The 12,030-nt window shown below is 46.6% G+C and overlaps 1 long non-coding RNA gene across 1 annotated transcript in view; it reads left to right on the top strand.

Moving 5' to 3' along the window:
- The first annotated feature begins 9,067 nt into the window (after nucleotides 1–9,067).
- Nucleotides 9,068–12,030, top strand: part of LOC144679319 (uncharacterized) — a 299,510-nt gene continuing 296,547 nt past the window's right edge. The window contains exon 1 of the long non-coding RNA XR_013576315.1: nucleotides 9,068–9,205. This is a non-coding gene — a long non-coding RNA (uncharacterized LOC144679319). The remainder of the gene's footprint in view (nucleotides 9,206–12,030) is intronic.

A 12,030-nucleotide genomic window follows, 5' to 3' on the forward strand; every position in this document is an offset into this window, starting at 1 on the left:
ATTGCAATACACCTGCCTATCTTTTAAAGCCATCCCACCGGAATCATCCCCCCATGCTGGATTGTCTGCCCACGTCTGCAGGAAAACATGCCGGTGCAGAACATGCCTTGAGAATTGTGATGTGCAGTTGTTGGGACTTAGCACCAGGGCCTTGCTCACATCATGGACATCCGAGGAGCAGAAGATGCTGGAACCTGACAGCAATGGGACTCTGGAAGAATGTCCATGGCTTGCTGGGTGGATTCTTATGGACATGGCTCCGCTGCAAAGCCGCTCACGGAAGGTGGAAAGTCACCATTGAGGGTCTACCCACAATGGATGATGGTCGAGGGGATGGAGAGGAAGGTCCAGATGCGTTTGGGAGAGGAAGATGTACCAGGGGGGAATGAAGGTGTTGAGGGGGTCTGGTTGGGAGGGTGGAACGAAGGTGTTGGGTGGGAGGTTAGTGGGCGAGGGACTATGGGGGAGGAGGGGGTAACAGGGAGAAGACAGCAACTGATGGGGTAGGTGTAAGTGGTGGGTGGAAGATGTAAGGGAAAAGTTCGGAGGAGAAAAAGAGTGCGGAGAGGGAGAGGAGTCCAGGTGGAGGAAGGAGTCTTGGGGGAGGAAGGAGTGCGGAGCGGGGAAGGAGTAAGGGTGGAGGAAAAAGTACGGGTGTCTTGAAGGAGTCAGGAAGGGGAATGGGTAAAGATGGTGGAAGAAGTAAGGGTGTCTGAAGGAGTCAGGGAGGGGGAGAGACTAAGGAGGAGGGGGGGGGGAGTCCGGGGTTGCGGGGGAAGGACTAAGGGGAGGATTCCGTGGGGTGGTGTAGGGGGCGGGGGAGTTCCAAGGGGGAAAGAGTTCCGGAGAAGGAATCTGGAACAGGGTGGGGGGAGGGGAGGATATTTCCAGGTGAATGTGCAAGAGAAGGCTCTGATGAGTCCTTGACTACCTCCTGAGGGGCAACCTGAGGGTGGTTGTGGTATGGGGGAATGGTAAGAATGACTGAGGGAAGAGTGGGGCCATAGGACGGGAGGGTGAGGGTGCTATGGTATTGGCAGAAGGGACGGCGAGAGTGGTTTGTGGGTGCAGAGGCAGACACGCAGCTTGGGGGTGGGAAGGAGGTGGTCAGGGAGGTTAATATGGATGGGTGTGGGATTTTCAGGAAAGGAACAAGCACATTCACCTGGGCATCACAGAAAGAAAAGGGTTGTGACTGGCAGATCACAGAGGGGAGGTGGGAGGTGATGCCAGGGAGGTCGACAGTGATTAGGGAAAGGAAATGGGTGACTGGGGTAGGGGAAAAAATGGCAGAGTGAAAGAAAAGCTGTATTACTACCATGCTGGCTAAATCGAAAGTGAAATGACAGTTGTGGTAGGCGAGATTAGGTGCTGCATGGGAGTGTGATCAGTGGGTGGACGGAGATGCAGGTCAGCTCAGATGATCAACCGAAAACGAACACTAGCAGGCAGCACTGAAAATGTTCAGGACATTGAGATGAGTGTGATACGAGAAGAATCCATGTGCATGAGAGAGTGCTTGCACGAGGCTCTGAAAGGCTCCTGCCACACACACTTCTTCCTCCAGAATCACTCGTGGGCCAGCTGCATGCAGCTGAACTGCTAGTGGGGCAGGGGTGGAGGGGGAGGTTGCGGTGGGGGTGGTTGCGGTGGGGGGATGGAGTGGGAGGACTTGCAAAGCCTGTCAATGAAGCTGAAAGACGCCATTACACATTATTCATTAAAAGCGAATACATTTCCAGGTTGTAAAGTGACAAAATGTGTTCACCCGTGCAACCAACTGTGATCAGGATTTCTTCATATTTGAATGCCTTCGACTTCCAGGTGCTGCCCTGACATCTGCAGCAGTGGTGGATACGGCCTGTGCAATGGTTGGCCCTGTTGCCTCTGATGCCTTCATGTGGGTCCTCTGGAGAGCCGAGGCTTTGGAGCCCCCGGCTTGCTTTGGCTGTCCTCCTGTGGGCTAGCTGCTCCCTCTGCAGTAACAGGGGACAAGGTTGAGGGGGGTCACAGGCAAAGGGGGCTTGGAGGGAGAGGACAGCCTATGAGATGCCTGAGTAGATGACCCAGGGATGTCCAGCTGCCACTTCTCCTCCCTCCAGATGCCCGGGATCCCCAGCCTGATTCCTCGAAGGGGAGGAAGACCTGGGGGGACATTAAGATGCCTCGTTTCCCTCTCCCCACTGCAGGAACTCACCCATGGCTCCCGTGATGGAGTGCCAGCCTGTACATATCTCCACATTCTGCTGGACCAGGTGTCTGCATCCTTCCCATGGAGACTTCAATGCTCGCACATGTGGGCACCACTTCATCAGAAAATAGGCAGACACACTCCTCTGACTCACGTGCCACTTTGTTGAGGGCTTCGAACAGCTCTGCGTTGTGTTCCCCTGCCTTCTGCTGACTCTCCAGAATGAATTAGAAGGCCAAATCTCGAAGTTTGTCATCTGACTCGGACCTCACAGATGCCTCTTCCCCAGCAGTCCTCCAAATGCCAGGGAGCTCAGCTGAATCTGCCTCCTCCTGCTGTGGACATGGGTGACTACCAGATTGTGAACCCAAGTTTGCTCTAGATCTAGGCCTCTGTGCTGGTGGAGGGTGTGGGTAAGTGCCATGATGGGTCTTCCAGGTTACTTATTTCCAGCTCTTCAATGGAGGAGGAGTCCTCTTGAATGGAGATGAGGTCGTGGATGGAGCCGAGGGTCTGGCTGGCTGAGGGCATCGGTGGCTTGGCCAAGCTCCCTGTGAACCAAAGTAGAGATAATTAGTGTATGACAGGACAGTCAAAAGCAGGAGAGCACTCACAGTCACATTGAGAGAGGGATAATATGATGTTGGATCCTCATGAGGGTGTTCACTACCAACTTCACTGTCCAGGTCCACGCAGGCACGGTCCACATCCTCACCAGTCAACATGATGGCACGCTCCTCAAAATAAATTGGCCTAATGTGGGCCAATCCACAACCTCACCACAACCCGGGATCCCTCCCTGCTGCTGCGAGCCAGTTTCTCCTGCGTGAAAACAGATGGAGAGTGTGAGCAGGACACTTGACACTGCGTGGAACGTTTGTGTGGTGAGCGGAGACATGCACGGGATGAGGATACAAGCTTGAGGAGATATGAGCCTGATGGAGATGTGAGGTTGTGAGAGAGTTAGTGGTGTTGTCCCTTGAGGTGTGAGATCCCTGCAGGTGTGTGATGGGCTTGTGAGTGTACGAGTTGAGAGTGATGAGAAGAGTGACTTACCCTGGCTGAATGGATGAGACCAATCATCATGCACAGGGTGGCTGTCCTCTTTTGCAGGGCATTGTTGTTGACCACCGCTGCCACCACCTCCCATGCTGGAAGGGTGATGTTGCTGCCCGTCCTGCAGCCAGATTGGGAGCAGAGGTGTGCCCACGGCTGCACTTTAAATGTGGCACTTGGTGTGATGAGGCAGCGAGGTGATGGCGTTGCGGGCAAATGAGAGCCCGCCCGCCATCAAAACGGTGTATTTCCCGGGAACGCATAATTAATGTGGCAGTATTGGGGTGATATGGTGTGAGAAGCCGCCATTGTGGCCAGGGGGTAAAGCATCATTTTTCCTGCCCGCTACCACACATAGTGCAAATCTGGGATGATTCTGCCCAAAGTCTCACCAGAAGAATGGCAAACGTGTGGCAGTTTCTTCCACACAATAGAAATTATGTATTTAAATTGTCAGCACATCATAAAACGATACAGCGATATACAACAAACATTGGTGCATTAGAATGCAGAAAATACTAATAGCATTTTAATAGTACCTGTATAAGCAACAATATAGGCCAGAATTTACTGTAAACGTAGCGACGAGGCTAATAGCACTTTTCTGCGCACATTGGACAGCAAATTCAGGTGAATGCAAATGTGTAAACCCTGAAACTGGAATCCAAGATGCACTGCTCCTCCATAAACAGCTCAAAAATGGTATCTTACTGTTTGGCTCCCCTATCAAATGCATTGAATAATGAGAAGTAACTGCACTTGCATGGCAGATACAGCCTAAACTTGCAACATAAGTTTAGGGCTTGCCCATTTCATTCCAGGTAACTTTTTTTACTGGTGTGATAATTCTTAATTGCTGCCAAACGATCTCTCTGGATATGAAAATTAACTTTTATTAATGTGGAGTCTCATTGTTTCAGTTTTCAATTTTTGTTGCAAGATTATAAAGAAATGTATTTTTTAAACATTTTCTATGGTCTTATTTTTATGTCATTTAACCAAATCTTTCTTCCCCCCCCCCCAACTATTCTCATTGAATTTTCTAAACTAACTTACATTTTCTGATCTAAATGCTGCACTGTTCATGAACAATGATTTGTTGACCCTGCTCACACATATCCCAGATGCTTTGTAGGGCGCCAAATCCTTTTCATCTTCCATTTACAGCACCTTGCAATGCAAAAGCTCATGCAAATTAAGTAGGCAAAAGCAAGTCTGGGTGTTGCCTGCAGTAAGGTCTAGCTCATTAGCATTTTCCAAAGGTTTCATTAATTAAACAATGGACTTAATTGCTTATAATTTGTGACGTTGCTGCAGTTTAGAGTGGGCAAATTATCGGTGGGGTTTAGACTTAGTTTGCAGTGGTCATGTCATTTGCATAATTTAGGTGCAGACCTTGATGGATTCAGGGAGTAGAAAACTGTATCTAGTCATGGTCAATTAATAATGACTGCCAGAAGAGAGGGACAAGAATCCAGAAAGCGCTTGGAACAGCATACAGCCATTTTTCATTTCAAAAGTTCAAAGTTGCAGCAGTTGCATCTCAACGCCTAATGACCAGTTTTCTGACTTGGCAGTTTTGCACTGCTAGTGGAGAGCCTCAAAACATCGCTCCCTCCATACTGCACCCCACACCACAAACTACACTATCATCCCCTGCTCCTTATCCTAGCATATCACAAATTCTTAGCTCTCTGATTAAGGAGGCGGAGGGTGGGGGGGTGCAAGGTCAAATTCAGCATCTTGCACTATTATAACACATCTCCTGCACAACCCTAAAACACCTTCTTCCACTTTATACACTCACACCTCTTACTTCAACTCCCTCATCCAACTTGGCACACATTCTAGTAATCTTACCTTATTCACTCTATCATTTTGCAGGAGAAATTGACAGCACTAGCCAAAGGCAGATTCCTAGTGGGCATCTCCAATTTTAAACCCTTACCCCAGCTTACTGATGGAGCACCTACACTGTCACGCCAGTATCCTTGTGAAGCATCATACAGACACAATAGTTCACTTCCATCTCTGTCTCCTTAATCTTAATGCTGTGATGCTCACTCATCCCCAGCTTTTACCCTCCTTTATGATGTACTGATAATTTAAAGATTCTTAATTGGAGGAAGAGGACAAGCTCCACCCTGCAGCCACAGCTGCATGACAGTGTTGTCTCTCAGGACAGCAGCACATATAAGGCCTTCAAACACATGCCTTGTAGCAGTGGATCAAGCTTCCAAGGAGCAAGCTGACAGGATACCAGGTCTACCTTAATACCATGAGGCTGCTGTGGAATGTAACCAGTCAATCACCTCCCATAATCCTTGCCCTCATAAGGGAATGAGGGAAAGCAGATAGGGAATGCCATACCTTTTCCTGAGAACTCTAGTGGTTCAACCCTGGGAGAAGTAGTTCAAAGCAAATGCAGGAATTTGATTGCAGAATGATCATAAAACAGCTTTAAAGTCTGACTTTAAAAACGCCTATTTTCTGTTTCATGAACTCCTTGCTTCTGCTGATCCTAAGAGCAGTTGTGTCTCAGTGAAACGTATCTAAGTTACTCTGGGTTCAGCCACAGTCCATCTTCAGGAAATTAAAAGTGCTTCACCATTGGCTCCCATTTTCAACTGAAGCCAACCAAAATCCAATTGCCGACAGAACGAGTCTTCACCCAGCTTGTCCGGCATAAAATAATTACACATAACTTTCCGACATGGTATGTCGGAATTACTCAGGAAATTTCATTCCCAAAATGTAAAGGAATCTCTTACCCCAAATATACAAACGAAAAAAGATTTTGACTCATTTAAAATTCACGCAATTTCACAGAGTAAAAATGTGCTCCTATGTGTAAGATTTTGATAATTTATGTTAGGATATGAGTTTAGATGAATTAAAAAGAATTGGAAAACTGAACAGTGTAACTATATCAATAAATCATGCAGTATACAATTCATGTTGTTTTCATCAATATGCAATGGGAGCATTTTAAAGGCACCTGCCTTTGGTAGCCTTTTTTTATTAGATAATATTTCAGCAAAACCTTTCTGGCCACCCTGGGACTTATCAGCACAGCAAACTTGCTAGAAGACTAAAATGTAACAGTAACAATACAGTACAATTTTAATTGGTGCCTTAGATTTACACTAAACCAGATTATTATATATTGTTTTATTGCAAATAATCATTCCATAAAATTGTTAAATGACAGACCTATGTAATGATGGTGAACTTCTAATGAAATTGTTTTATTCATTTGTTTGCAATGCCCTCAAAATAGATGCATTTTATTTTCATGCGCCCTAAAGATCATTTTGCATACCATCAAAATTGTGGCTGGATATAATAGGTATATCATTGTACATAGGCACCATATCATCATTTTCAATGGTTTTCCTAAGGCAGATTCTGGATCAATTCCTCCTTTTCTAAATCATTTTGCATTGTACTTCTCTCTTCAATTTCTCATATGCTCCCCCATTCTTCAAGTAATCCAGAAGCAATATTGTTTCCTCCCTTTTCAGGCTAAATTTTACACTGCGGATTACAAAAGTCAGTGGTGAGCCCACTTGCTCTTCGTCGGCTCGCCTTGCAGCCCTTTAACGGCCACCGGGCCATTAATTGGCTTGAGGTGGGCCTTCCATCCACATCAGAGAGGAAGTCCTGCCTCTGAGAGTTGTTGGCCAATGAAATAGTGACTTGTCAGAAAGCGGGCTGTACTGAGGAGCCTGGAGCCTGGGCAGACACTTAATCCTGGGTTCTTGGCAGGGCCAGGCCTGCAGGAACCTGTGAGGAGGGGATGGGTGCCTAAAGTGATAAAGCAGGGGGAGAGGGAAATGCAAGGGAGAGAAGCATCTTTCTGGGGAAAGCCCCTCCCACAACTGTGCCCAGCCACATTCCTGTCTGATTTTATCTGGCAGCTTGAACACTTGGCACCAGCCTTGTGTTGAGGAAAATCACAGCTGCGACAGTAGGAGCCCTTAAGTGGCCACTGAGGGCCTCAATTCGCCCACCAGCAAGCGGGTCACCTGACAGAAACCCCCTCCCCCCCACCACAACTGCTGCCACAGGTAAAATACCACCAGGGTGGGCAGGGACGGTCAGCCAACAGGCCGCTGCCAAGTGGCTAATTTGACTCTACACCTCCACCTGCGGGCCAACATGCTCTTGGGGGAGGGGGGGGGGAGCATAAAATGCCAGCTTTGATATCTGTCCTTCCAACTGCCCAAAGATCGCCTCTTTCAACATGCATTCCGTACCATCCCATGCCCAATCCAACTGATTTGATTTTTAATGATAACATCAATCAAACCACATTTTTCTTATATCATTGCCACCAACTCGTTGTTACTTTTCTTGTCTATTCACTTAACATTTTCCATGTGTCTCCAAACTTCCGTCTGAAAGCTCTCTCGGAGCCTGAGTTGCAGCACCACACTCCATGTTAAACACTTCATTGATCTTTTCTTCAGCTCTCTATTTGGTTGTCCCATCCATGTGCTTCTCTACCAAAAGTTGTGATCTAAATCGTCCGAGGAGTAGCTCTATCTTTTCCGCAGTACGAAGCAGCTCCGAATTGCCGGCCAGGTCTTCCGATCCTGGCTTCCTCACAAATGCCGAGCGGTCTCCCACTGAACTGCTTCCCCGAGGCGCTGGGTTCTTTGGGCGGGTGGGGGTGGGGGGGGTGACAGGCCACGCCCCTTTTTACCACACGAGCCACATTCGGGTAAGTGTTCATGAACGCGCTAAAAAAGCTTTGGGACGTTTGAACAGCTTTTCAGTATGTTAGGGAATGAGTGCATGAGTAAATGGGTGAACGTGCAGATGTGTAAGTAGGTGGGTGAGGTAAGTGGAAAAGTGGCTAGAGAGGCAGCTGGGTAGGGTGGTAGATGGGTAGGTTGGCAGATCGGTAGGGTGGCAAGCGGATGAGGTAGAAGGGTAGCAGGTGTGTGAGGCGGGTAGTGTGGGTGAGGGGGTAGGTGGGCTGGGGGGGGCAGCCGGCTCGCGTCGGATGGGGTTGTTGGATCGGGGGCTAGTCAGGTCTCATTGGGGCGAGCAGGAGGGTTATGAAGGGTTCTCAAAATTCCCACATATTTCATATCATCAACAAGGATGTGACTTTTGGACTTTTATGGCAGAGGACCCAACTGCTGAGTTAAGTGTAGAATCCTGCAGACAGGAGGTTAGGCCCATGAAGGCCTGGGAGTGGACATGCCCGGGCTTGTTGAGTGCAGTGTGGATTGTTGCCTGAAACCAGACGAGAGGAGACAGAATACGCATTCTTCCCTTTAAAACAATCAACCCAGAGAAAGACTTCGTCTTATACGAAACTAAAGCTCATCAAAATCTTGCATAAATAATTGCTACTAACTACTAAGGCAGCAATCAATGCACTTATCCGAACCTATCAATACTCCACATATACAATGGCTTTCAGTTCAAGACTAGTTGGGGGGACAGGAAGACAACGATAAACATCTTGCAAGCCCATTAAAACCAACGAGACAACAATCACCTGAAGAAGCCCATCAAAATCAGACAAAGAACTAACCTTGATTTGGATTCAGATAAGAAATTCAAAAAACAGTATAACTGGACCGCCAGTTACAAATGGGAGGAGGGTGAGCAGATTTGGAGTGGTTGATGCAGAGTTTAAGCAGAGAGAGGTAACTGAGCCAAGCGGAGGGAGGAGATCTGGAGGTTTGCACGCCCGCAGGCAACATCACAGCGAGGGGCAAGTGGTGGCAGGCTTGACCTAAGACAACAAGGCCACAACTGCAACCTTCCACGAAGATCGACCACCCACAACTGTGCCCTCCACCCAACTGAAGAACCTTCACAGACTCCACAGACCAGGGCCACGTGGGGACGGTGGGCTCCAGAGGACACAAAGAGCGTACCCCAAAACTGCAACTGGCTTACCTGGCTGGATTTCGAACTGTCAAGGAACCCTGGTTGGTGAGCATGATCCCTGACATCTCCTAGTTCAATTTAGTTAGGTTTTGGGGGTGGGATAAGGGTAAGTGGATTAGTAGCGTGATTTTCCCTCGTTATGCCGTGTGTTCCCCATTCTTAACTAAGTGTACTTTGTAGGTCTGTATAATCTCAGTGTAATCCTAATGTTATAAGTTCATTTGTGTCTTCAATAAACTCAGTATTTTTTTTCTTGCACCAAAACCAGTTGCCTGCTGCGCTTTGTCACAACCCCCAAATAAGTCCAAGGTCTAGAACCCAGGGAGTGGGAGCGATTCGGACCGCTCAGAAGTCAGAGGTGAAGCTGACACACACCACCACCCCCTTCCGTCAGGAGGGATGTCAGGTAGTGGAGGCCGGTCAGGTTGGGTCATGGAGGAGTCGGGAGATTGTGGGGGAGTCGGATCGTGGAAGATAGTCAGGTCAAGTCATGGGGGTGTCCAGTGGCCATAGGGGGAGTCAGGTGGTGGGGACTAGTCAGGTCGTATCGGGGGAAGTTGGTGAGTCAAGGGAGAGTCAAGGAGTTGGTGTGAGTCAGCTGGTGGAGGATAGTCAGGTCAGGTTAGGGGGGAGTTGGGGTTTGGGGGGAGTCGGGGGCAGGAGGAGTTGGGGGGTAGTCAGGGAGTGAAGGGAGGAGTCAGGGGTATCAGTTGTATGGTTAGGCATGAGTTGGACTAGGATTTTTCTATCTAACATTTCCTGGGTAACTATTCAGGTAAGTAAGCTGGAAACGTACAAAGTCTCTGGCCAGGATTTTCGGGCCCCACCGTGGCGGGACCAGCAGTGGGGGATGCAGCGGGCCAGCCAAAAATCCATTGACTTTCGGCAAGACCGGACAATCCCGGTCGCGGATGGGGCTGGAATATCCCGCCCTCTGACTCTGAGGGTCCCGGGAAACGGAAATTACCCACTGGAAGTTCAAACGTCTCGGGCAATTCTCAGGGAGTCAATGGTTATGATCCTTCACAGATATTTATATCATCTCATTCAGTTAAGCTATTTCTTGTTTATTAAAATTCTCATTCTATCGCCTGCATTCCTAGTAACTTTCATAACTTTGGTGTTACCCACATTAATGTATATTCTGGAATTAATTACTGCGGCATTCAAACAGTAAACCAACAGCAGTGAATTCCATAGCATTTGCTACCAAGGTTTTGCCATCGGCAAATCTGATAGCTTTCACTATTTGACCTCTAACTTTCACTCCTTGATCTGTCATGTGTCCTAGAGAAAACCAATAACAAATAACCTAAAGGCTACAGCTGGTATGATTAAGCTATTACCTGATAAATAAACCTGTCAAGTTCTGAAGACTTGGGTACATTCTATTTCAGCTCCCAGATGCCTGTTGAGACAAAGTTCACTTCTTTGCTCAACAATTGCTCACTGATAGTAATTGCAACTTTTAGTGGTAATGTAACATGGACGATGGTGCTTTTCTTTTGTTGTACACAGCCTATTCATTTAAATGCATGGGACCTTTAATGTTTTGTTTTGCATGGCTATGTGCACGCGGTATCTTTAAGGGGCTGACTTGTGTTCAGCCTGCTTGGAAACCACTGGGTTGCTGCAGATCTACACAACTTAGAGGAAACATTGTGCATCAACCATGCATTATGTACTCTGCCTGACTTTGCTTTCTTCAACAGAAAGGAACATTGTCTGGGATTTAACAGGAAGGTGATCAAATATCATCCCTTTTATGCCAACTCTGAAGGTTATAATCAGCCCACTCTGTCAGTAAACCATTCATTCCTCATCTAACCATTGAGAGAAGCTAGGGAAATGTATTTGACTATTCATGGACTAACAGCAGCCAGAAGACCACAAGATCCAAGTATCTTACAGGTGATTGAAAATAAAACATTTCTCACATCTTTGGATTGCTCTTCTGCTTGCTGCCAGGCATTGATTGTTGAATTTGAGTGGGATCCTGGCATAAGGTCCATATCCAATATTAATTCTAAATTTAGAATTTAGGAAAGTATATTCCTTAATAATAACACCTTTTGAGCTAACTATGAATTTGATGCTGCTGACTTTGTTGGCACAATTACACTGGCTAATTTTGTCCACAACAACAATTCCCATAATGCAGGGACAAAGACACACTGATGGTAGAGATCTGTAAAGGCATAATATCACCATGAATTTATAAACTAACCTTGTACTGAGATCTCCAATAAATATACAAATGGGGTCAATTTAAATATTCTCTGCTGATGGAAACAGAGGGGATGGAACAAGGTACAAATTTCCTCAGGGCCTCTTCCACTGCACAGCCATAGCTGCATGTGACATTTATACTTGCTTAGTGTAAATATTACATCATGTCCTCTTCAGATAGCACTTTTTGAAATATGAAGCATTGAAATATATTGGTTCAAAAGGAAAAACAGATACCACTGTAGGCGATGAATTCTTAATTTGGAGCTAAATATTAGTTATGCATTGTTTCCCACTTAAATACATATATTGATGATCAGTACAGTATAAAAACACTCCAGAAATTAATGTTAATTATTGTTGATTTACTTTATTTTCCAAGAAACCTATGACAGGAAATCCCTTAGGAATATTTGAAAAAAAACATGAAAACATCTTTGAGATTTGGGAGATCAGAATAGACAACTCTAGTGCCAACTAATAAACACTCATTCATGACTTAATTTAAATAAAGTGCCACTTGGATGCTGTTGACGTTACTTCTTGTTGATGTTTTCCACTGCAGTAGAGCCCTGCTTACCATAATAATTGATAGCTCTGCCATTCCCAATGGGCAAAGGGATTCTAAACTTCACAATTTA

This window comes from Cetorhinus maximus, chromosome 4, assembly GCF_964194155.1.
Source record: "Cetorhinus maximus chromosome 4, sCetMax3.hap1.1, whole genome shotgun sequence".
NCBI lineage: Eukaryota > Metazoa > Chordata > Chondrichthyes > Lamniformes > Cetorhinidae > Cetorhinus > Cetorhinus maximus.